At 43.8% G+C, this 22,686-nt stretch overlaps 1 long non-coding RNA gene across 1 annotated transcript; it reads right to left on the bottom strand.

Moving 5' to 3' along the window:
- Positions 1-683: 683 nt before the first annotated feature.
- LOC135568063 (uncharacterized) lies at positions 684-22,401 on the bottom strand. Its single transcript, XR_010462505.1, has 3 exons — positions 22,215-22,401; positions 21,104-21,158; positions 684-726 (listed from the first exon to the last, which is right to left on the bottom strand). It is a non-coding gene; the product is annotated as an uncharacterized LOC135568063 (long non-coding RNA).
- Between the last annotated feature and the right edge of the window lie 285 nt (positions 22,402-22,686).

A 22,686-nucleotide genomic window follows, 5' to 3' on the forward strand; every position in this document is an offset into this window, starting at 1 on the left:
TGTACACAGTGTGACTACAATAGGACGCCACCAGGGACTGTACACAGTGTGACTGCAATAGGACTCCACCAGGGACTGTACACAGTGTGACTACAATAGGACGCCACCAGGGACTGTACACAGTGTGACTACAATAGGACTCCACCAGGGACTGTACACAGTGTGACTACAATAGAACTCCACCAGGGACTGTACACAGTGTGACTACAATAGGATGCTAACAGGGACTGTACACAGTGTGACTCCACCAGGGACTGTACACAGTGTGACTACAATAGGACGCCACCAGGGACTGTACACAGTGTGACTACAATAGGACGCCACCAGGGACTGTACACAGTGTGACTACAATAGGACTCCACCAGGGACTGTACACAGTGTGACTACAATAGGACGCCACCAGGGACTGTACACAGTGTGACTACAATAGGACGCCACCAGGGACTGTACACAGTGTGACTACAATAGAACTCCACCAGGGACTGTACACAGTGTGACTACAATAGGATGCTACCAGGGACTGAACACAGTGTGACTACAATTAGGACTCCACCAGGGACTGAACACAGTGTGACTACAATTAGGACTCCACCAGGGACTGAACACAGTGTGACTACAATTAGGACTCCACCAGGGACTGTATCAGCCCTAACAGACGATTGGTTTGATCTGCCTTTTCTTACCCGAGTCCAGCCAGGTCCGACACAAGGTTCCCCAGGGCAGCAGCTGCAGAGAGAGAAGAGAGGGAGGTCATGGTTCTGCCCGGGTGAAGGACTGGTTGATGACGTCAAGAGGTTAAAGGTCGTTGTATGCTCCAATGACATCCATTAAAACACAAAACACGGTGTAGAGTTGGAACGGAGAGGAGTGGAGCAGGCTGTAGCAGTAGCTGTGTCTCTGACTCATCATTAGACAGTAGCTGTGTCTCTGACTCGTCATTAGGCAGCAGGCTGTGTCTCTGACTCATCATTAGGCAGCAGGCTGTGTCTCTGACTCATCATTAGACAGCAGACTGTGTCTCTGACTCATCATTAGACAGCAGGCTGTGTCTCTGACTCATCATTAGACAGCAGACTGTGTCTCTGACTCATCATTAGACAGCAGGCTGTGTCTCTGACTCATCATTAGACAGCAGGCTGTGTCTCTGACTCATCATTAGACAGTAGCTGTGTCTCTGACTCATCATTAGACAGCAGACTGTGTCTCTGACTCATCATTAGACAGCAGGCTTAGTCTCTGACTCATCACTAGACAGCAGGCTGTGTCTCTGACTCATCATTAGACAGCAGGCTGTGTCTCTGACTCATCATTAGACAGCAGGCTGTGTCTCTGACTCATCATTAGACAGCAGGCTGTGTCTCTGACTCATCATTAGACAGCAGGCTGTGTCTCTGACTCATCATTAGACAGCAGGCTGTGTCTCTGACTCATCATTAGACAGCAGGCTGTGTCTCTGACTCGTCATTAGACAGCAGGCTGTGTCTCTGACTCATCATTAGACATCAGCAGGCTGTGTCTCTGAGACAGCAGGCTGTGCTGCTGTCTCTGACTCATCATTAGACAGCAGGCTGTCTCTGACTCATCATTAGACAGCAGGCTGTGTCTCTGACTCATCATTAGACAGCAGGCTGTGTCTCTGACTCATCATTAGACAGCAGGCTGTGTCTCTGACTCATCATTAGACAGTAGCTGTGTCTCTGACTCATCATTAGACAGCAGGCTGTGTCTCTGACTCATCATTAGACAGTAGCTGTGTCTCTGACTCATCATTAGACAGCAGACTGTGTCTCTGACTCATCATTAGACAGCAGGCTGTGTCTCTGACTCATCATTAGACAGCAGGCTGTGTCTCTGACTCATCATTAGACAGCAGGCTGTGTCTCTGACTCATCATTAGACAGCAGGCTGTGTCTCTGATCATTAGACAGCAGGCTGTGTCTCTGACTCATCATTAGACAGCAGGCTGTGTCTCTGACTCATCATTAGACAGCAGGCTGTGCTGACTCATCATTGTCTCTGACTCATCATTAGACAGCAGGCTGTGTCTCTGACTCATCATTAGACAGCAGGCTGTGTCTCTGACTCATCATTAGACAGCAGGCTGTGTCTCTGACTCATCATTAGACAGCAGGCTGTGTCTCTGACTCATCATTAGACAGCAGGCTGTGTCTCTGACTCATCATTAGACAGCAGGCTGTGTCTCTGACTCATCATTGTAGCTCTGACTCATCATTAGACAGCAGGCTGTGTCTCTGACTCATTAGGCTGTGTCTCTGACTCATCATTAGACAGGCTGTGTCTCTGACTCATCATTAGACAGCAGGCTGTGTCTCTGACTCGTCATTAGACAGCAGGCTGTGTCTCTGACTCATCATTAGACAGCAGGCTGTGTCTCTGACTCATCATTAGACAGCAGGCTGTGTCTCTGACTCGTCATTAGACAGCAGGCTGTGTCTCTGACTCATCATTAGACAGCAGGCTGTGTCTCTGACTCATCATTAGACAGCAGGCTGTGTCTCTGACTCATCATTAGACAGCAGGCTGTCTCTGACTCATCATTAGACAGCAGGCTGTGTCTCTGACTCATCATTAGACAGCAGGCTGTGTCTCTGACTCATCATTAGACAGCAGGCTGTGTCTCTGACTCGTCATTAGACAGCAGGCTGTGTCTCTGACTCGTCATTAGACAGAATGCACCTGAACTAATAGAGAGAAAATCGTGGTAAATGAGATGCGACAGAGCCAAATGTGAATTACCGTACAGCTGGTTTGTCAATGGATTTCATCTGCTCTTCCTGCTCGTTCGATGCTGAAAACAGTTTATTTACACTTGTGTCTGTCCAGAGACTGAGACAGACAGAATCACGGCCCACAGGACTGATGGTGTTTTAACTGTGACTGACGGTCTGAACCAATCATTGATCTGAATGTCATGGCAACGCAGGGTCGTTCTGGAGTCATGTAGGCTGCGAGGGACAAGGGGTCTGTTTAATGTTAACACATCAATCTATGTATTTCAATATCAAAACACACAAACTAATCACTGAACGTCACATTAGAACGGCCCATAACAAAATTGCTGTGTTGAAGATTAAGAACCAACAAAGGATCTAGAACCTTAAAAGGTTTCTTCCCCTGTCCCCATTGGAGAACCCTTTGAAGAACGCTTTTTGGTTCCAGGCAGAACCTTTTTATTTCCAGGCAGAACCCTTTTGGTTCCAGGTAGAATTTTTTAAAGTTCCATGTAGTACCCTTTATACAGAAGGTTCTATATGGAACCCAAAATAGTTCTATTGCGGAACCAGGTTTCTACCTGTAACCAGACATGGTTCTCCTATGGGGACAACCGAAGAACACTTTTGGAACCCTTTTTTCAGGGTGCAGATACAGTAGTCTGAATCTAAAACTACATTGTGAAGATAGTGAATCTTGATTGGAGGAGAGAGAGAGAGAGAGAGAGAGAGAGAGAGAGAGAGAGAGAGAGAGAGAGAGAGAGAGAGAGAGAGAGAGAGAGGGACAGAGAGAGAGAGAGAGAGAGAGAGAGAGAGAGAGAGAGAGAGAGAGCAGGACCACTGGAATTACAACTGTTTCAAGGTCAGCTGTCTGTAACTTATTTCAGCCTCAGGGTTCTGTCCCAAATGGCACCCTATTCCCTGTATAGTGCACTACTTATAACCAGGGCCCATAGGGTAGTGCACTACTTACAAGCAGGGCCCATAGGGTAGTGCACTACTTATAACCAGGGCCCATAGGGTACTGCACTACTTATAACCAGGGCCCATAGGGTAGTGCACTACTTATAACCAGGGCCCATAGGGTAGTGCACTACTTATAACCAGGGCCCATAGGGTACTGCACTACTTATAACCAGGGCACATAGTGTAGTGCACTACTTATAACCAGGGCCCATAGGGTAGTGCACTACTTATAACCAGGGCCCATAGGGTAGTGGACTACTTATAACCAGGGCCCATAGGGTACTGCACTACATATAACCAGGGCCCGTAGGGTAGTGCACTACTTATAACCAGGGCCCATAGGGTAGTGCACTACTTATAACCAGGGCCCATAGGGTAGTGCACTACTTATAACCAGGGCCCATAGGGTACTGCACTACTCATAACCAGGGCCCATAGGGTAGTGCACTACTTATAACCAGGGCCCATAGGGTAGTGCACTACTTATAACCAGGGCCCATAGGGTAGTGCACTACTTATAACCAGGGCCCATAGGGTAGTGCACTACTTATAACCAGGGCCCATAGGGTAGTGCACTACTTATAACCAGGGCCATTAGGGTAGTGCACTACTTATAACCAGGGCCCATAGGGTAGTGCACTACTTATAACCAGGGCCCATAGGGTAGTGCACTACTTATAACCAGGGCCCATAGGGTAGTGCACTACTTATAACCAGGGCCCATAGGGTAGTGCACTACTTATAACCAGGGCCCATAGGGTAGTGCACTACTTATAACCAGGGCCCATAGGGTAGTGCACTACTTATAACCAGGGCCCATAGGGTAGTGCACTACATAAGGAATAGGGTTCTATGTGGGATGCAGCCCAGGCTGTAGCAATACTGTAGCAGGGCCCATAGGGTAGTGCACTACTTATAACCAGGGCCATTAGGGTAGTGCACTACTTATAACCAGGGCCCATAGGGTAGTGCACTACTTATAACCAGGGCCCATAGGGTAGTGCACTACTTATAACCAGGGCCCATAGGGTAGTGCACTACTTATAACCAGGGCCCATAGGGTAGTGCACTACATAAGGAATAGGGTTCTATGTGGGATGCAGCCCAGGCTGTAGCAATACTGTAGCAGGGCCCATAGGGTAGTGCACTACTTATAACCAGGGCCATTAGGGTAGTGCACTACTTATAACCAGGGCCCATAGGGTAGTGCACTACTTATAACCAGGGCCCATAGGGTAGTGCACTACTTATAACCAGGGCCCATAGGGTAGTGCACTACTTATAACCAGGGCCCATAGGGTAGTGCACTACTTATAACCAGGGCCCATAGGGTAGTGCACTACTTATAACCAGGGCCCATAGGGTAGTGCACTACTTATAACCAGGGCCCATAGGGTAGTGCACTACTTATAACCAGGGCCCATAGGGTAGTGCACTACTTATAACCAGGGCCCATAGGGTAGTGCACTACTTATAACCAGGGCCCATAGGGTAGTGCACTACTTATAACCAGGGCCCATAGGGTAGTGCACTACTTATAACCAGGGCCCATAGGGTAGTGCACTACTTATAACCAGGGCCCATAGGGTAGTGCACTACTTATAACCAGGGCCCATAGGGTAGTGCATTACTTATAACCAGGGCCCATAGGGTAGTGCACTACATAAGGAATAGGGTTCTATGTGGGATGCAGCCCAGGCTGTAGCAGTACTGTAGCAGGGCTTCTGCAGGTTTTAGGCAGCCATCCAGAGAGAGAGGGAGAGAATGTGTACTAGACTTATTTAACAAGATCAGAGCCTAATAAAAGTCCAAAACAACAGCCATCATATTGAACAATTGGACAGTGAGAAGTACAATAGGTTACATGACCAGCTGGAGTTTACATAGAAAGCCTTCAACTTCAGCTTGGATTTGACTGATGATTCCAGTTCATTTGTCAATTTAAAGCCGCAGACATGATTTATAATCCAATTTAGTATCCCCTGTGGACACTCAGAACTCCCCAAGTATTTTGTTTCTCTGGTGTAGATGTTGTGCGGTATTGTACAGTACCGTTAAGACTCTCTTAGATGTTTGTCTACCTGTTAGAAACGCAGCAGGCTTGTTTCAGAAACACAGCAGTGAGGAAATACGATTACAGACAGACGGCAAAACTAGTGATATTCTCCTCCTTTATCCCCTCTGGTACTTTCATAACAGTGGGTGTTCTCCTCCTTTATCCCCTCTGGTACTTTCATAACAGTGGGTATTCTCCTCCTTTATCCCCTCTGGTACTTTCATAACAGTGGGTGTTCTCCTCCTTTATCCCCTCTGGTCATAACAGTGGGTATTCTCCTCCTTTATCCGCTCTGGTCATAACAGTGGGTGTTCTCCTCCTTCATCCCCTCTGGTCATAACAGTGGGTGTTCTCCTCCTTTATCCCCTCTGGTCATAACAGTGGGTATTCTCCTCCTTCATCCCCTCTGGTCATAACAGTGGGTGTTCTCCTCCTTCATCCCCTCTGGTCATAACAGTGGGTATTCTCCTCCTTTATCCCCTCTGGTCATAACAGTGGGTGTTCTCCTCCTTTATCCCCTCTGGTCATAACAGTGGGTATTCTCCTCCTTTATCCCCTCTGGTACTTTCATAACAGTGGGTGTTCTCCTCCTTCATCCCCTCTGGTCATAACAGTGGGTGTTCTCCTTATCCCCTCTGGTCATAACAGTGGGTGTTCTCCTCCTTTATCCCCTCTGGTCATAACAGTGGGTGTTCTCCTCCTTTATCCCCTCTGGTACTTTCATAACAGTGGGTGTTCTCCTCCTTTATCCCCTCTGGTCATAACAGTGGGTATTCTCCTCCTTTATCCCCTCTGGTCATAACAGTGGGTGTTCTCCTCCTTTATCCCCTCTGGTACTTTCATAACAGTGGGTGTTCTCCTCCTTTATCCCCTCTGGTACTTTCATAACAGTGGGTATTCTCCTCCTTTATCCCCTCTGGTCATAACAGTGGGTGTTCTCCTCCTTTATCCCCTCTGGTCATAACAGTGGGTGTTCTCCTCCTTTATCCCCTCTGGTACTTTCATAACAGTGGGTATTCTCCTCCTTTATCCCCTCTGGTACTTTCATAACAGTGGGTGTTCTCCTCCTTTATCCCCTCTGGTCATAACAGTGGGTATTCTCCTCCTTTATCCCCTCTGGTACTTTCATAACAGTGGGTGTTCTCCTCCTTTATCCCCTCTGGTCATAACAGTGGGTATTCTCCTCCTTTATCCCCTCTGGTACTTTCATAACAGTGGGTGTTCTCCTCCTTTATCCCCTCTGGTACTTTCATAACAGTGGGTGTTCTCCTCCTTTATCCCCTCTGGTCATAACAGTGGGTGTTCTCCTCCTTTATCCGCTCTGGTCATAACTGGGTATTCTCCTCCTTTATCCGCTCATAACAGTGGGTGTTCTCCTCCTTTTATCCCCTCTGGTCATAACAGTGGGTGTTCTCCTCCTTTATTCTCCTAACTTGGGTATCCCCTCTGGTCATAACAGTGGGTGTTCTCCTCCTTTATCCCCTCTGGTACTTTCATAACAGTGGGTGTTCTCCTCCTTCATCCCCTCTGGTCATAACAGTGGGTGTTCTCCTCCTTCATCCCCTCTGGTCATAACAGTGGGTGTTCTCCTCCTTTATCCCCTCTGGTACTTTCATAACAGTGGGTATTCTCCTCCTTTATCCCCTCTGGTACTTTCATAACAGTGGGTATTCTCCTCCTTTATCCCCTCTGGTCATAACAGTGGGTGTTCTCCTCCTTTATCCCCTCTGGTACTTTCATAACAGTGGGTGTTCTCCTCCTTTATCCCCTCTGGTACTTTCATAACAGTGGGTATTCTCCTCCTTCATCCCCTCTGGTCATAACAGTGGGTATTCTCCTCCTTTATCCCCTCTGGTACTTTCATAACAGTGGGTATTCTTCTCCTTTATCCCCTCTGGTACTTTCATAACAGTGGGTATTCTTCTCCTTTATCCCCTCTGGTACTTTCATAACAGTGGGTGTTCTCCTCCTTTATCCCCTCTGGTCATAACAGTGGGTATTCTCCTCCTTTATCCCCTCTGGTACTTTCATAACAGTGGGTATTCTTCTCCTTTATCCCCTCTGGTACTTTCATAACAGTGGGTATTCTTCTCCTTTATCCCCTCTGGTACTTTCATAACAGTGGGTATTCTCCTCCTTTATCCCCTCTGGTACTTTCATAACAGTGGGTATTCTCCTCCTTTATCCCCTCTGGTACTTTCATAACAGTGGGTATTATTCTCCTTTATCCCCTCTGGTCATAACAGTGGGTATTCTCCTCCTTTATCCCCTCTGGTACTTTCATAACAGTGGGTGTTCTCCTCATTTATCCCCTCTGGTCATAACAGTGGGTATTCTCCTCCTTTATCCCCTCTGGTACTTTCATAACAGTGGGTGTTCTCCTCCTTTATCCCCTCTGGTACTTTCATAACAGTGGGTATTCTCCTCCTTTATCCCCTCTGGTACTTTCATAACAGTGGGTATTCTCCTCCTTTATCCCCTCTGGTACTTTCATAACAGTGGGTATTCTCCTCCTTTATCCCCTCTGGTCATAACAGTGGGTATTCTCCTCCTTTATCCCCTCTGGTACTTTCATAACAGTGGGTGTTCTCCTCCTTTATCCCCTCTGGTCATAACAGTGGGTATTCTCCTCCTTTATCCCCTCTGCTACTTTCATAACAGTGGGTATTCTCCTCCTTTATCCCCTCTGGTCATAACAGTGGGTATTCTCCTCCTTTATCCCCTCTGGTACTTTCATAACAGTGGGTATTCTCCTCCTTTATCCCCTCTGCTACTTTCCTAACAGTGGGTGTTCTCCTCATTTATCCCCTCTGGTCATAACAGTGGGTATTCTCCTCCTTTATCCCCTCTGGTACTTTCATAACAGTGGGTATTCTCCTCCTTTATCCCCTCTGGTACTTTCATAACAGTGGGTGTTCTCCTCCTTTATCTTAAATGTCTGGTAAATAACAGTGGGTATTCTCCTCCTTTATCCCCTCTGGTACTTTCATAACAGTGGGTATTCTCCTCCTTTATCCCCTCTGGTCATAACAGTGGGTATTCTCCTCCTTTATCCCCTCTGGTCATAACAGTGGGTGTTCTCCTCCTTTATCCCCTCTGGTACTTTCATAACAGTGGGTATTCTCCTCCTTTATCCCCTCTGGACCCTGCTAGTTATAGTAGAGCTCTGGACCCTGTTAGTTATAGTAGAGCTCTGTACCCTGCTAGTTATAGTAGAGCTCTGTACCCTGCTAGTTATAGTAGAGCTCTGGACCCTGTTAGTTATAGTAGAGCTCTGGACCCTGCTAGTTATAGTAGAGCTCTGGACCCTGTTAGTTATAGTAGAGCTCTGGACCCTGCTAGTTATAGTAGAGCTCTGGACCCTGCTAGTTAGTTATAGTAGAGTTCTGGGTCCAGCCTGCTGTTAGTTATAGTAGAGCTCTGGTCCCTGCTAGTTATAGTAGAGCTCTGGCTGCTGTTAGTTATAGTAGAGTTCTGCGTTCAGCCTGCTGTTAGTTATAGTAGAGCTCTGGTCCCTGCTAGTTATAGTAGAGCTCTGGACCCTGTTAGTTATAGTAGAGCTCTGGACCCTGCTAGTTATAGTAGAGCTCTGGACCCTGCTAGTTAGTTATAGTAGAGTTCTGGGTCCAGCCTGCTGTTAGTTATAGTAGAGCTCTGGTCCCTGCTAGTTATAGTAGAGCTCTGGCTGCTGTTAGTTATAGTAGAGTTCTGCGTCCAGCCTGCTGTTAGTTATAGTAGAGCTCTGGTCCCTGCTAGTTATAGTAGAGCTCTGGCTGCTGTTAGTTATAGTAGAGTTCTGCGTCCAGCCTGCTGTTAGTTATAGTAGAGTTCTGCGTCCAGCCTGCTGTTAGTTATAGTAGAGTTCTGGGTCCAGCCTGCTGTTAGTTACAGTAGAGTTCTGGGTCCAGCCTGCTGTTAGTTATATTAGAGCTCTGGGTCCAGAACATCACAGCCTTGTCTTTCTACTGTTCCCTGAAATAGCCCTGCAGTATCTCAGTGGGAGAGGATTCACAGTCTATTATACAGCAGAGCTATATGACCAGCAGACACACCTCAATATAGAATATTATACTGGATCTGAATTAATTTACTCCACATGGAATACTATACTGGATCTGAATTAATTTACTCCACATAGAATACTATACTGGATCTGAATTAATTTACTCCACATAGAATACTATACTGGATCTGAATTAATTTACTCCACATAGAATATTATACTGTATCTGAATTAATTTACTCCACATAGAATACTATCATGTATCTGAATTCATTTACTCCAAATGGAATATTATACTGGATCTGAATTAATTTACTCCACATGGAATACTATCCTGTATCTGAATTAATTTACTCCACATGGAATACTATCCTGTATCTGAATTCATTTACTCCAAATGGAATATTATACTGTATCTGAATTCATTTGAACTGTGGTCAAAACTAGTAAAGGGCCCAGTGAAATGCCTTTGTTGTAACGGGATTCTTCTATTGAAGGATAGTTACACTGTTTATTCCTCCGACCACACTAGTAAAGTCCCAGTGAAATGCCTTTGTTGTAAGGATAGTTACACTGTTCATTCCTCCGACCACACTAGTAAAGGGCCCAGTGAAATGCCTTTGTTGTAAGGATAGTTACACTGTTTATTCCTCCGACCACACTAGTAAAGGGCCCAGTGAAATGCCTTTGTTGTAAGGATAGTTACACTGTTTATTCCTCCGACCACACTAGTAAAGGGCCCAGTGAAATGCCTTTGTTGTAAGGATAGTTACACTGTTTATTCCTCTGACCACACTAGTAAAGGGCCCAGTGAAATGCCTTTGTTGTAAGGATAGTTACACTGTTTATTCCTCCGACCACACTAGTAAAGGGCCCAGTGAAATGCCTTTGTTGTAAGGATAGTTGCCGGTTTATTCCTCCCGACCACACTAGTAAAGGGCCCAGTGAAATGCCTTTGTTGTAAGGATAGTTACACTGTTTATTCCTCCGACCACACTAGTAAAGGGCCCAGTGAAATGCCTTTGTTGTAAGGATAGTTACACTGTTTATTCCTCCGACCACACTAGTAAAGGGCCCAGTGAAATGCCTTTGTTGTAAGGATAGTTACACTGTTCATTCCTCTGACCACACTAGTAAAGGGCCCAGTGAAATGCCTTTGTTGTAAGGATAGTTACACTGTTTATTCCTCCGACCCACTAGTAAACTGCCTTTGTTGTAAAGGGCCCAGTGAAATGCCTTTGTTGCTAAGGATAGTTACACTGTTTATTCCTCTGACCACACTAGTAAAGGGCCCATGAAATGCCTTTGTTGTAAGGATAGTTACACGGTTCATTCCTCCGACCACACTAGTAAAGGGCCCAGTGAAATGCCTTTGTTGTAAGGATAGTTACACGGTTTATTCCTCCGACCACACTAGTAAAGGGCCCAGTGAAATGCCTTTGTTGTAAGGATAGTTACACTGTTTATTCCTCCGACCACACTAGTAAAGGGCCCAGTGAAATGCCTTTGTGCTGTAACTGTTAACATAATCAAGAGAACAGAAGGTTTCCTGCTCATATATCTGAGGGAAAAAAGACTGAGAGAAACCCCTATCACAATACATACTGTATGTTGTTATCTCATAACACAGGCCAGCCATAGGTGATGCTGCAGGCCTCAACTACCCCAGGATTCAATATGTTGTTGTCCCAGAACACAGGCCAGCCATAGGTGATGCTGCAGGCCTCAACTACCCCAGGATTCAATATGTTGTTATCCCAGAACACAGGCCAGCCATAGGTGATGCTGCAGGCCTCAACTACCCCAGGATTCAATATGTTGTTAACCCAGAACACAGGCCAGCCATAGGTGATGCTGCAGGCCTCAACTACCCCAGGATTCAATATGATTGTTGTCCCATAACACAGGATTCAATATGTTGTTATCTCATAACACAGGCCAGCCATAGGTGATGCTGCAGGCCTCAACTACACCAGGACGTTTCCAGTTTCCACAGAGTCAATAGCTTCGTTTGCTGCTGGTACCCATCCCATATTCCATCAGGGCTCACAAATGGGAAGAGATATGTTCTCCTCTGACAGAGCTCATTTATCGTGTCTGATATGTTCTCCTCTGTTACAGGCTCATTTATCCCTGATATGTTCTCCTCTGTGCGTGTGTTGTTATCTGTGATATGTTCTCCTCTGTTACAGCTCATTTGTGTGATATGTTTCCTCAGCTAGTCTCATGGTCTTCATATAACAGGTTAAACTGCAGTAAACAGTTTATACTCATTTATGCTGGTTCAATAACAGTCATTTAGTGGTTCTACCACTCTCCTCTGTTCTCCTCTGTTCTCATTTATCTGATATGTTCTCCTCTGTTAAACTCTCCATTTATCTCTCCTCTCCTCTCCTCATTTATCTCTCTCCTGATATGTTCTCCCTCACCTCCCAGGCTCATTTATCTCCTCTCCTCTCATTTATCTCTCTCCTCTCCTCTCCTCTCCTGATATGTTCTCCTCTGTTCCTCTCCATTTATCTCTGATATGTTCTCCTCTGTTCCTCATTTACCTCCACCTCCAGCCATCCTCTGATCTCCTTCTCCTCAACTCTCCATTTATCTCTGATATGTTCCTCTCCCCAAGGCCAGAGATATGGAAGGGAGAGGGACTTAGAATAAAATCAGATCATGTTTTTGTCATTATATCTCTGATATGTTCTCCTCTGTTACAGTGTCATTTATCCTGATATGTTCTCCTCTATCTGACATTTATCTCTGATGTTCTCCTCTGTTACAGGCTCATTTATCTCTGATATGTTCTCCTCTGTTACACTCTCATTTATCTCTGATATGTTCTCCTCTGTTAAACTCTCATTTATCTCTGATATGTTCTCCTCTGTTACAGACTCATTTATCTCTGATATGTTCTCCTCTGTTACAGACTCATTTATCTCTGATATGTTCTCCTCTGTTAAACTCTCCATTTATCTCTGATATGTTCTCCTCTGTTACAGGCTCATTTATCTCTGATATGTTCTCCTCTGATATGTTCTCCTCTGTTAAACTCTCTCATTGTTATCTCTGATCTCATTTATGTTCTCCTCTGTTACTCTCATTTATCTCTGATATGTTCTCCTCTGTTACAGGCTCATTTATCTCTGATATGTTCTCCTCTGTTAAACTCTCATTTATCTCTGATATGTTCTCCTCTGTTACAGGCTCATTTATCTCTGATATGTTCTCCTCTGTTACAGACTCATTTATCTCTGATATGTTCTCCTCTGTTACAGGCTCATTTATCTCTGATATGTTCTCCTCTGTTAAACTCTCATTTATCTCTGATATGTTCTCCTCTGTTAAACTCTCATTTATCTCTGATATGTTCTCCTCTGTTACACTCTCATTTATCTCTGATATGTTCTCCTCTGTTAAACTCTCATTTATCTCTGATATGTTCTCCTCTGTTACAGACTCATTTATCTCTGATATGTTCTCCTCTGTTAAACTCTCATTTATCTCTGATATGTTCTCCTCTCATTTAAACTCTCCTCTTTATCTCATTTATCCCTGATATGTTCTCCTCTGTTAAACTCTCATTTATCTCTGATATGTTCTCCTCTGTTACAGGCTCATTTATCTCTGATATGTTCTCCTCTGTTACAGGCTCATTTATCTCTGATATGTTCTCCTCTGTTACAGGCTCATTTATCCCTGATATGTTCTCCTCTGTTAAACTCTCCATTTATCTCTGATATGTTCTCCTCTGTTAAACTCTCATTTATCTCTGATATGTTCTCCTCTGTTAAACTCTCATTTATCTCTGATATGTTCTCCTCTGTTAAACTCTCATTTATCTCTGATATGTTCTCCTCTGTTAAACTCTCATTTATCTCTGATATGTTCTCCTCTGTTAAACTCTCCATTTATCTCTGATATGTTCTCCTCTGTTAAACTCTCATTTATCTCTGATATGTTCTCCTCTGTTAAACTCTCATTTATCTCTGATATGTTCTCCTCTGTTAAACTCTCCATTTATCTCTGATATGTTCTCCTCTGTTACAGACTCATTTATCTCTGATATGTTCTCCTCTGTTAAACTCTCATTTATCTCTGATATGTTCTCCTCTGTTAAACTCTCATTTATCTCTGATATGTTCTCCTCTGTTAAACTCTCATTTATCTCTGATATGTTCTCCTCTGTTAAACTCTCATTTATCTCTGATATGTTCTCCTCTGTTAAACTCTCATTTATCTCTGATATGTTCTCCTCTGTTAAACTCTCATTTATCTCTGATATGTTCTCCTCTGTTAAACTCTCCATTTATCTCTGATATGTTCTCCTCTGTTAAACTCTCATTTATCTCTGATATGTTCTCCTCTGTTAATTTACTCTCTGTTAAATTTATCTCTGATATGTTCTCCTCTGTTACACTCTCATTTATCTCTGATATGTTCTCCTCTGTTAAACTCTCATTTATCTCTGATATGTTCTCCTCTGTTAAACTCTCATTTATCTCTGATATGTTCTCCTCTGTTAAACTCTCATTTATCTCTGATATGTTCTCCTCTGTTACAGGCTCATTTATCTCTGATATGTTCTCCTCTGTTACAGACTCATTTATCTCTGATATGTTCTCCTCTGTTAAACTCTCATTTATCTCTGATATGTTCTCCTCTGTTACAGGCTCATTTATCTCTGATATGTTCTCCTCTGTTACAGACTCATTTATCTCTGATATGTTCTCCTCTGTTACAGGCTCATTTATCTCTGATATGTTCTCCTCTGTTAAACTCTCATTTATCTCTGATATGTTCTCCTCTGTTAAACTCTCATTTATCTCTGATATGTTCTCCTCTGTTAAACTCTCATTTATCTCTGATATGTTCTCCTCTGTTAAACTCTCCATTTATCTCTGATATGTTCTCCTCTGTTACAGGCTGAAGTCTCATTAATCTGTGATGTGATATGACTGTTATGGTATGTTATATGTTATATTATGGTACGGTAGCTAGCTAGGCTATGGATGAGTCCCAAATGGTACCCTATGCCCTATATAGTGCACTACCCTATGGGCCCTGGTCAAAAGCAGTGCCCTGTATAGGGAACAGGGTGCCATTTGGGATGCACTGTCTCTCTGTCGTTTGGTTCCCAAGAAGGCTGAATCATTCTGTTAAAATGCAAATTATCACCTCTTGTCCTAAAGTGAACAGCTAGGATATCGCTGTTGTCATTCAGATGACTGAAGAGGAATATTACCATACATATGAATAATCATCATCCACTATCTGTCGCTCTCTTCAGTGTCTGGCAGCTAGCCAGACCAGGGGACTAACTGAGAGAACGTGTGTTTCAAATGGCTGCCTCTTCCCTATATCCCTCAAACTCAACTCTGGTCCTCCAAGTCAGTCCCTCTGCGTGTTTTCATTGTTCACCTCTAATCAGGGCCTGATTTAGACCTGGGACACCAGTCATTGTTGTCCTCTAATTAGGAACTGATTTAGACCTGGGACACCAGTCATTGTTGCCCTCTAATCAGGGCCTGATTTAGACCTGGGACACCAGTCATTGTTGCCCTCTAATCAGGGTCTGATTTAGACCTGGGACACCAGTCATTGTTCACCTCTAATCAGGGCCTGATTTAGACCTGGGACACCAGTCATTGTTCCCCTCTAATCAGGGCCTGATTTAGACCTGGGACACCAGTCATTGTTGTCCTCTAATTAGGAACTGATTTAGACCTGGGACACCAGTCATTGTTCCCCTCTAATCAGGGCCCGATTTAGACCTGGGACACACCAGTCATTGTCCCCCTCTAATCAGGGCCTGATTTAGACCTGGGACACCAGTCATTGTTGTCCTCTAATCAGGGCCTGATTTAGACCTGGGACTCCAGTCATTGTTGTCCTCTAACCAGGGCCTGATTTAGACCTGGGACACCAGTCATTGTTGTCCTCTAATCAGGGCCTGATTTAGACCTGGGACACCAGTCATTGTTCCCCCTCTAATCAGGGCCTGATTTAGACCTGGGACACCAGTCATTGTTGTCCTCTAATTAGGAACTGATTTAGACCTGGGACACCAGTCATTGTCCCCCTCTAATCAGGGCCTGATTTAGACCTGGGACACCAGTCATTGTTGTCCTCTAATCAGGGCCTGATTTAGACCTGGGACACCAGTCATTGTTGTCCTCTAATTAGGAACTGATTTAGACCTGGGACACCAGTCATTGTTGTCCTCTAATCAGGGCCTGATTTAGACCTGGGACACCAGTCATTGTTGTCCTCTAATTAGGAACTGATTTAGACCTGGGACACCAGTCATTGTTCCCCTCTAATCAGGGCCTGATTTAGACCTGGGACACCAGTCATTGTTGTCCTCTAATCAGGGCCTGATTTAGACCTGGGACACCAGTCATTGTTGTCCTCTAATCAGGGCCTGATTTAGACCTGAGACACCAGTCATTGTTGTCCACTAATCAGGGCCTGATTTAGACCTGAGACACCAGTCATTGCTGTCCTCTAATCAGGGCCTGATTTAGACCTGAGACACCAGTCATTGTTCCCCTGTAATCAGGGCCTGATTTAGACCTGAGACACCAGTCATTGTCCCCCTCTAATCAGGGCCTGATTTAGACCTGGGACACCAGTCATTGTTGTCCTCTAATCAGGGCCTGATTTAGACCTGGGACACCAGTCATTGTTGTCCACTAATCAGGGCCTGATTTAGACCTGGGACACCAGTCATTGTTGTCCTCTAATCAGGGCCTGATTTAGACCTGAGACACCAGTCATTGCTGTCCTCTAATCAGGGCCTGATTTTTCATTGTTCCCCTGACCTGATTTAGACCTGAGACACCAGTCATTGTTCCCCTGTAATCAGGGCCTGATTTAGACCTGGGACACACCAGTCATTGTCCCCCTCTAATCAGGGCCTGATTTAGACCTGGGACACCAGTCATTGTTGTCCTCTAATCAGGGCCTGATTTAGACCTGGGACACCAGTCATTGTTGTCCTCTAATCAGGGCCTGATTTAGACCTGGGACACCAGTCATTGTCCCCCTCTAATCAGGGCCTGATTTAGACCTGGGACACCAGTCATTGTTGTCCTCTAATCAGGGCCTGATTTAGACCTGGGACACCAGTCATTGTTCCCCTGTAATCAGGGCCTGATTTAGACCTGGGACATCAGATGTGTGCAGCAGGCTCCGGACCTCCTAGGGTCAGAGTTAATCTACATATGGTGGATTACTGACCACAGCCCTATGGTCATATTACAGTGGAGTCTGCTGAGGGGAGAAGGGCTCATAATAATGTTTGGAACGGAGCAAATGGAATGGCATCAAACACATGGAAACCATGGAAACTATGTTTGTTTGATGTATTTGATACCGTTCCACTGATTCCGCTCCATCCATTACCACGAGCCCCGTCCTCCCCAATTAAGTGCCACCAAACTCCTGTGGGTCATAAGTAGTGCACTACATAGGGGATAGGGTGCCATTTTGGAGGCAACCCAAGGCTTTAATTAGACGTTGAGTGTAGGATTAAATTGGCTATTGCCAAGTTACATTCAGATGGACATTTAATGTATTGAGATAGTCGCTAGTGAAAGTCTACACAACCCCTTGGACAGTCGTCACATTTCCTGCTTTAAAATTCAATCGAAAAAGAGATTCAATTACATTTTTTCCCCTATTGATCTACACAACCTAATCCACATGTTCATAGAGAAATAATTTTAAAAATTTAAAAAAATACTAATAAAAATGGATTTACTAAGAAATTGAAAATGAGTGTAATTGATTGTCTTCACATCCAAGAGTGGAATGGGTGGAATCACTTGTGGCAGCCATTACAGCTGTGAATTAATGTGAATAAGATTCAACCAACTTTGCACAGCACTTAGGGCAACATATACCAGAGAGAATAAAGTAGACGGCACACGTCAAACGTATGATTTATGACCCTATGTCAGGATGACGTGTGCATGCCCATATTTGGGCATCCGGTCAGGACATCCTGGCGGGAACGGATCACGTGCTTATGCCCATATATGGGCATCCTGTTCCTGTTCTCACGCATTAGAGGGTGTGCTAATTTATGCACATATCTATTCCTTTGAAATCGTCATGATGATTGATGTGTAGGGACCTGGTTGAACTGGGGGGGGAGGAGGGTCTGTGTTTGAACATTTGAAAGAGAATGGCCCCACACCCCCTATTGTATTGCCCTTAGGGTTGTTGTCTATGAAGCAGGAATGGCTGGGAGGGGGAGTGTGTCAACTGCAGGTTTTTGGTCAAATCCAATGCAATACAACACAGAGTGAAACTCTCTGTATTTTCAAGTAATGTGGTGGCAGCATCATGTTATGGGTATGCTTCTCACCAGCAGGGACTGGGGAGTTTGTCAGGATGAAAATGAATATTAAAAATAGTTAAACCCAGGTAAAAAGTTAGTTTTTTTTGTTTTGCATGACAATAACACACATTTGAATGCCAAAGACACACTATAATGGCTTTCCAATAGGTGTTAATTGTTCCTGAGTGGTCCAGTCTCAGTCCTGACTTAAATTTGCTTGAAAACCAGAGACACGGTTAGAATATTACTGTCCATCAATGATTGCCAACCAAATTTACTGAGCTTGAGTAATTTTTACAAAAACAATGGACATACAGTGTATTCGGAAAGTATTCAGACCCCTTGACTTTTTCCACATTTTGTTACGTTACAGCCTTATTCTAAAATTGATTAAATTACATGTTTTCCTCATCAATTCACAGACAATACCCCATAATGACAAGGCAAATTTATAAAAAATGTCAAAGTGAAATAACTTATAAGTATTCAGACCCTTTGCTATGAGACTTGAAATTGAGCTCAGGTGCATCCTGTTTCCATTGTTCATCCTTGATGTTTCTACAACTTGTTTGGAGTCCACCTGTCGTAAATTCAATTGATTGGACATGATTTGGAAAGGCACACACCTGTCTATATAAGGTCCCACAGTTGACAGTGCATTTCAGAGCAAAAACCAAGCCATGAGGTCGAAGGAATTGTCCGTAGAGCTCCGAGACAGAATTGTTTTGAGGCACACATCTGGGGAAGGGTACCAAAACATTTCTGCAGCATTGAAGGTACCAAGAACACAGCGGCCTCCATCATTCTTAAATGGAAGAAGTTTGGAACCACCAAGACTCTTCCTAGAGCTGGCCATCCGGGCCAAACTGAGCAACCCTGATGGTCATTGACAGAGCTCCAGTATTCCTCTGTGGAGATGGGTGAACCTTCCAGAAGGACAACCATCTCTGCAGCACTTCACTAATCAAGACTTTATGGTAGTGGCCAGACGGAAGCCACTCCTCTGAAAAATGCACGACAGCCTACTTGGAGTTTGCCAAAAGACACCAAAAGACTCTCAAACCATGAGAAACAAGATTCTCTGGTCTGATGAAACCAAGATTCAACACTTTGTCCTGAATGCCAAGCGTCACGTCTGGAGGAAACCTGGCACCATCTCTACGGTGAAGCATGGTGGTGGCAGTATCATGCTGTGGTGATGTTTTTCAGCGGCAGGGACTGGGAGACTAGTCAGGATCGAGGAACCTCAGACTGGGGCGAAGGATTATAGCTTCCAACAGGACAAAGACCCTAAGCACACAGCCAAGACAACGCAGGAGTGGCTTCAGGACAAAGACCCTAAGCACACAGCCAAGACAACGCAGGAGTGGCTTCAGGACAAAGACCCTAAGCACACAGCCAAGACAACGCAGGAGTGGCTTCAGGACAAAGACCCTAAGCACACAGCCAAGACAACGCAGGAGTGGCTTCAGGACAAAGACCCTAAGCACACAGCCAAGACAACGCAGGAGTGGCTTCAGGACAAAGACCCTAAGCACACAGCCAAGACAACGCAGGAGTGGCTTCAGGACAAAGACCCTAAGCACACAGCCAAGACAACGCAGGAGTGGCTTCAGGACAAAGACCCTAAGCACACAGCCAAGACAACGCAGGAGTGGCTTCAGGACAAAGACCCTAAGCACACAACCAAGACAACGCAGGAGTGTGTTGTTTATGAATATCCTTGAGTGGCCCAGCCACAGCTCAGACTTGAACCCGAACAAACATCTCTGGAGAGACCTGAAAATAGTTGTGCAGCGACACTCTTCATCCAACCTGACAGAGCTTGAGAGGATCTGCAGAGAAGAAAGGGAAGAAAGGGAGAAACTCCCCAAATACAGGTGTGCCAAGTTTCATACCCAAGAAGACTCGAGGATATATTTGTGTCAAAGGTGCTTCAACAAAGTACTAAGTAAAGGGTCTGAATACTAAATGTGAAAGTCACTTTTTAAATTTTCTATACATTTTTAAAAAATGATTCACAGCTGTCATGGCTGCCAAAGGTGCATCCCCCAATTATTAACTCTGGGGAGGGGGGGGGGGGGGGTGAAGACACACGCAATCAAGACGTCTTCAGGTTCATTTGATTATTTTCAGTAAAGAATTTTTCACTTTGAACATGTGGAGTAGGTTGTGCAGACCTTTGGGGGGAAAAATTGAATGTAATTGTCACGCCCTGACCTGAGTATTCTTTGTTTTCTTTATATATTTTGGTTAGGTCAGGGTGTGACGAGGGTGGTATGTGTGTTTTTTGTCTCATCTAGGGTTTTTGTACTGTCTAGAGGTTTTGTAGATGTATGGGGTTGTTTTCCATCTAGGTGTTTATGTAAGTCTATGGTTGCCTAGATTGGTTCTCAATTAGAGGCAGGTGTTTATCTTTGTCTCTGATTGGGAACCATATTTAGGCAGCCATCTTCTTTGGGTATTTCGTGGGTTATTGTCTATGTGATGTTGCATGTTTGCACTCAGTGTTTATAGCGGTCACGTTCTTTTTGATATTCTGTTTTGTTTGTTTAGTGTACTTCGTGTTATTTTCGTCTTACTTAAAAAAAAAAATGTATTCACATCACGTTGCGCTTTGGTCTCCTCACTACGACGTTTGTGACAGTAATCTCCATTTAAATGTAATCCCGTTTGAAATGTAATCCCTTTTGAAATGTAATCCCTTTTGAAATGTAATCCCGTTTGAAATGTAATCCCTTTTGAAATGTAATCCATTTTGAAATGTAATCCCTTTTGAAATGTAATCCCGTTTGAAATGTAATCCCTTTTGAAATGTAATCCCTTTTGAAATGTAATCTTAAAACTGTGCAAGGGGCGTGTAGACTTTCACTAGGCACTGTAAATATACAAAAAAAAACATTACAAAGCATATAGACAGCACCCCAAATGGCACCCTATAGTGAACTACACAGGGAATACGGTCCCATTAGGGACTCACAGATTATTTCTGGTTTTCCACATACCTGCCATGGTTGAAATCCCAAGGATCACACCTATGGACAACTCAATCTGCGTGCCCTAAAAACAAAACACACAAACACCCTCATCAATTCTCTGTGGTTATTTGTTAAGGCCATGTGGGAAAACCAAACACTTGATATATAGTGGGGCTAAGTGTACCTATGATGAAAATTACAGGCCTCTCTCATCTTTTTAAGTGGGAGAACTTGCACAATTCGTGGCTGACTAAATACTTTTTTGCCCCACTGTATGTTCATATAGTGTGTGTTTCATGCTGTCGTGAAAAACCACCGCTGAAAGCCAAAGCTTTCGTATTCAACTTCAATGAGTCATTTTTTGTCCCTCAGAATGAAAGTCTTTGAATGAGGTTAAGTGAGTTAGATGTGGATAAAAGAGTCTGCTTTTGGTGGCAAAAAAATACATGTCAATGTTTTGAAAAACTAAAATAGAATTGACCAACTCTCTAGTTACAGTAAATGACAGATACCAGATTCTCACTTCAACGTTAATGAAACAGATATCTACCACATATTACTGTATAATCTATCTAATATTACTGTAATACTAGTATGGATAGAGGGCTACCACATATTACTGTAGAATATATCTAGTATTACCGTAATACTAGTATGGATAGAGATCTACCACATATTACTGTAGAATATATCTAGTATTACTGTAATACTAGTATGGATAGAGGTCTACCACATATTACTGTAGAATATATCTAGTATTACCGTAATACTAGTATGGATAGAGATCTACCACATATTACTGTAGAATATATCTAGTATTACTGTAATACTAGTATGGATAGAGGTCTACCACATATTACTGTAGAATATATCTAGTATTACGGTAATACTAGTATGGATAGAGATCTACCACATATTACTGTAGAATATATCTAGTATTACCGTAATACTAGTATGGATAGAGATCTACCACATATTACTGTAGAATATATCTAGTATTACCGTAATACTAGTATGGATGGAGGGCTACAGCATATTACTGTATAATCTATCTAGTATTACGGTACTACTATAGAGGGTCTACCACAGAGACACAGATCTAAACGTGATATTAATTTGATAAAGTGGTGTAACTTACAGCTACAATCATGATGGCGTTGTCCAGGAAACCAAATCCTACAAAAGGAATGGCGTTGTGTAGAAGGACTGCAAAAGAAAGAACACACACAACATCCCATTTAACATCACACACACAACATCCCATTTAACATCCCACACACAACATCCCATTTAACATCACACACACAACATCCCATTTAACATCCCACACACAACATCCCATTTAACATCACACACACAACATCCCATTTAACATCACACACACAACATCCCATTTAACATCACACACAACATCCCATTTAACATAACACACACAACATCCCATTTAACATCACACACACAACATCCCATTTAACATCCCACACACAACATCCCATTTAACATCCCACACACACAACATCCCATTTAACATCCACACACAACATCCCATTTAACATCCACACACAACATCCCACACAACACACCCATTTAACATCCCCACACACAACATC

The sequence above is a fragment of the Oncorhynchus nerka genome, unplaced genomic scaffold (genome assembly GCF_034236695.1).
Source record: "Oncorhynchus nerka isolate Pitt River unplaced genomic scaffold, Oner_Uvic_2.0 unplaced_scaffold_1716, whole genome shotgun sequence".
Lineage (NCBI taxonomy): Eukaryota > Metazoa > Chordata > Actinopteri > Salmoniformes > Salmonidae > Oncorhynchus > Oncorhynchus nerka.